Raw genomic sequence first — 4,324 nt, 5'->3', positions numbered from 1 at the left:
TGTTTGCATGCTTGGTTTGTTTGAATTTCAAATAGGGTTTTGATTTCTAAAAGTTAAGTTGATAATTGCTTAATAGGAATGAGTTATTGAAGTTTAAGTCTATAAATTATGATTTGATTTGAACGATTAGATGAATTTAAATCTAAATTAGACCATGCATGTGTTTATTTGATGTAAAAGCCGCATAGGGCTTTGGTGTATCAAAAAGGAATTGATTATAGTTGATAAAAATGATTGTTTGATGGTTGTTTGAAAATGATAAGTTAAATAGAGTGTTTAATGGAATTAGGGATGAGAAATTCGAATATAAATATGAGATTATAGGTTGCCTTGGTTCGAATTTTTATTGATAAAGGAAGAAGAATTAACTTGGTGTGTTGTTCTTGCTTGGATACATTAGAATTTAGGATTAAACCATGGAAAGATGCTTGCATGCTATGTATGAGATCAAAAATTGAATGCATGTTGGTTGTTCTTGAAAATCCGAATGATATGGTTATTTTTATGAGAATATTAAGTTGGATTAAGTGAATGTTTGATTGATTATGTGTTATATGGATTTGGTATGAAAATTTACTTGATTTTGGGTGATGTTTGTAGAATGGCCGAATGATTTATAGTAGTTAAAAGGGTCAAATTCTAATTTAAGTGCTTGAAATGATCATGAAGATTACTTAAGGATTGTATGTAAGATTTTTCTTGATTTGCTATGTCTGGTTCAAATTAAAGTATAAAAGAAAGGGGATGATTGATTTGTGTTAACTATGGTTGTCGTATTGGTTTAAAGATGACTTTAGGGTCGTTATTATAAGTTTTGTCGTTTGTTTATTCGTATAAGAATTTCAAGTATAAAGAGCTATGTGTACTAATATAAAGTATGATTTGACTTCGAGTTGAGATAAGGATGTTTATAAGTCGATTGTCGAGTATATAAAGGTGTAAAGGTTAAGAGTAAAGTATATAACGTGTGATGTGCTATGTGCTTATGTGTATAAGCTATACTCGTATATTCGAGTCAAGGGTATAATCGAGCTATCGTATTGAGTAATCGTTCCGGGAACGAGAGTTGAGAAACTGATTAAGATTTTGGTTTTATTGTAGATTCGGAGCGTGAGGGCATTCAGGCAAGGAAAGGAAAGAGTATACTAGGTGGCAGTAGTTCAACCTTCAGGAAAGCGAATTCAGGCAAGTAACTCTCATTACTTGTGAGAATAGTTATAGAGAGGTTATTGTTCATACAATGTAGAGTATGGAACTGTTAATGATTTGAGATACCCTGTTTTTGATCTTGATGAACTGTTATTGATAAGCTTACTGATTCAACCCTTTGGTAACTTGTCCTTTCTGTTCAAGTTATTTGTTAAGCCATGAATTGTATTGAACCCTATAATTACCTTTACAAACCCTTTTTAATGATACCTTATTTCTTGATCACCCTATTGATCCTTGAAACAGATATTGATCCTTCTGATTTAAGTACCTTGTTATCCCTGATTCAGAATCCTTAGAGTTGTTCCTTGCTTGTCTTTGAATCACTTCCTTAATTTTGTTTTCTGGAAATTTGACTTAAGAATGAGTTTCGACTCGAAAGAGTCTGAATGATTTCATATTCTTGGTAATGATAAAATGAATTTAGAAAAACCTACTTTTTTTTCAACTCAAGGTTTTCCAAATGAATTCCTGATGGATTGGATTGGGATGTAAGAGGCAAATGGGACTAGTCCAGTCATGGTAAGAGGCTAGCGGGGCTAGTCCAATTTAAGGCTGAAATTATGCCGATTGGTACCTTAAAGACCGGATGGAGGTCGGTACGGGCTGATCATCCGTATTATAATGAAATAGAAAGATAAAGTGATCCAATCAAGGGTTCTATATTGATTATTTATAATGGAACTGAAACATCATGTTCAGTAATTGATTCTTGAAAATGAAAATGGTTTGTATCACTTTGAAAAGAGTTGATTGTGATATTGTGAAGCTTAAAGCTCGTGAACCCTGATCTTAATCTATTGATCATATAATTGGTTTCATATAGTGAAATACTGTTGCTTTCCTTTCTAAAAGATCTGTTATGATCCTTTATTGATTTGTGATGAATGTCGGCTTTCACCCTTGATAAGTGGCATTTTATACCACTTAGAACGTCTTATAATGGCTTGAATTGATGTCTTGAAATCAAGTATTTTGTGTATTTGATGAATTTTTCTAGTGTTTGTGCATTTCAGGATATTAATTGCATTTCGGGAGAGATTTCATCAATAATAAGCCTTGGCATGTGTTTAGCATTGTAAGCGGAAAGATAGGAGCAGATTGCAGCGAAGAAACGGGAGAAAACAGTGCAGATTCCAGAAGGGGTCTGAGCGCCCGCTCAGCTCTGCTGAGCGACCGCTCAGGAAGCTGAGCGCCCGCTCAGGAATGCTGACGGGCCGCTCAGGGACGGGAAATCAGATTTATTATTTTAGACTTCTGATTCTGTATAACTTCCAACTTCTGAGTTAGTTGGGCTTTATGGGACTCCTATATAAGTAGATTTCAGAGATGTTTCACAAAGGTTGGATCGTAGTATTAATCGAAGAGCGAGGAGATAAGGAAGAAGACCGTTTTAGCACACCGCAACGAAGAGAAAGCATATTTTCTTGTGATTCTTTATTTCGTTCTAACGTTGAATGCTAGTTTTCTTTACTTTGAACCTATTTACTCTTGTGACGTACTCTGGTTTAATATAAGTAGTTTTAGTTATTAGTCTTGTGTGTTATTATCATGTTTTCATATGAACCCATGATGACGATGAGTGCTATCATGGGCTAATCGTGATCATGGGGTCGTAACGGATTTACTATGGAATTCTTTAGTTAGTTGTTTAATACCTTAGTATGTGATGATTGTATGATATCTAGTATTGGTTGTGCGTATTCGTCTTATGTGTGTCGCGAACATATAAGATAGGGTGTTAATCTCTTGTGAAGCGACGGTGGATCTTGAGATTTACAACTTGCCATACTAGCATAGGTTCATGTAAGAGTATGCATGATTAGTGGGTAACTCTAACCGTTTTATTTGCCCTGTGTAATCAAAAGGAATAACTTGTGCTTAAATCGTTATGTTGTCAATTTCTGTAGACATATAGGGACTCAACATAATTGATGCCTATTCAACTTCTATCTTATTTGTGGATGTTTGGTAGAATGGTATTAGTACAATGAAAGTTGGCTTTTATCAGTTTCATGTTATTCGATTAATACGATTGCATGCTAAGGGTAATAACAATGACTATTGAAGGAAGTAGTAATGAAATTGTGATCTCATGAGTGTTTTAATATTGTTAATTTAAGTGTTAATTAAGTGTTTAATTCTCGTAGTTAATTGTAGTTAATAATTAGTTAATCAAATCTAAGTGTTATTATCTTAACATTGAGAAGTAATCATACATTGGTGAGTGAGTTTAAATGAACATAATTAGTCTGAGTCTCTGTGGGAATGAACTAGAAAGTATTCTATATTACTTGCGAACGCGTATACTTGCGTGTGTTATTAGCGCGTGTTTTCGCCCTAACAAGTTTTTGGCGCCGCTGCCGGGGACTCGGCGTTTTTGTTTAGTTTATGTACTTACCATCATTGGTCATTAGGACTCAGTGATTAAGACGTGTTATTTAGTGTTTCCGGTTGTATTTCAGGTACTTTAGTGAGCGTTTATGCAAACATGTTCTCGTACTCGCAAGAGGACTTTAGATACAGCTGAGGAGACAGACGAAGTTCTTGATATTCCGGAGAAGATAGATTTTGAAGATTCGGATTCAGGAAGTGAGCATAAAGAGCCAGTAATCATGGGTGATCGTATTGTTCCGGCAGATCCAGCTCTTATGGAATTTTCTCAGCCAAAAATTGATGACATTCAGTCAAGCATTCTTCATCCGGCTATTCAGGCTAACACCTTTGAAATCAAGCCGGGCACTATTCAGATGGTGCAAAATTCTGTTTCTTTTGGAGGTGCTGCGACTGAAGACCCGAACATGCACATAAGGAATTTTGTCGAGATCTACAGTACTTTCAAATATAATGGTGTGACTGATGAGGCTCTCAAGCTGAGGCTTTTCCCATTCTCACTGAGGGATAAAGCTAAGGACTGGTTACATTCTCAACCAGCTGGGTCTATCACTACTTGGCAAGATCTTGCGCAAAAGTTTCTGGTGAAATTTTATCCAATGGCGAAGACTGCGGCTATGAGGAGTGCTCTTACTCAGTTTGCGCAGCAACCTACAGAATATATGTGCGAAGCTTGGGAGCGCTACAAGGAGATATTGAGAAAGTGTCCACATCATGGAAT

The 4,324-nt window shown here is 35.6% G+C and overlaps 1 non-coding gene across 1 annotated transcript; it reads right to left on the bottom strand.

Annotated features, from left to right (window-relative positions):
* Window positions 1–4,217: 4,217 nt before the first annotated feature.
* LOC141698714 (small nucleolar RNA R71) lies at window positions 4,218–4,324 on the bottom strand. Its single transcript, XR_012565219.1, has one exon. It is a non-coding gene; the product is annotated as a small nucleolar RNA R71 (small nucleolar RNA).

The sequence above is a fragment of the Apium graveolens genome, chromosome 11 (assembly GCF_009905375.1).
Source record: "Apium graveolens cultivar Ventura chromosome 11, ASM990537v1, whole genome shotgun sequence".
In the NCBI taxonomy this organism is placed as follows: domain Eukaryota; kingdom Viridiplantae; phylum Streptophyta; class Magnoliopsida; order Apiales; family Apiaceae; genus Apium; species Apium graveolens.
This window is presented reverse-complemented; position numbering and strand designations above follow the sequence as displayed.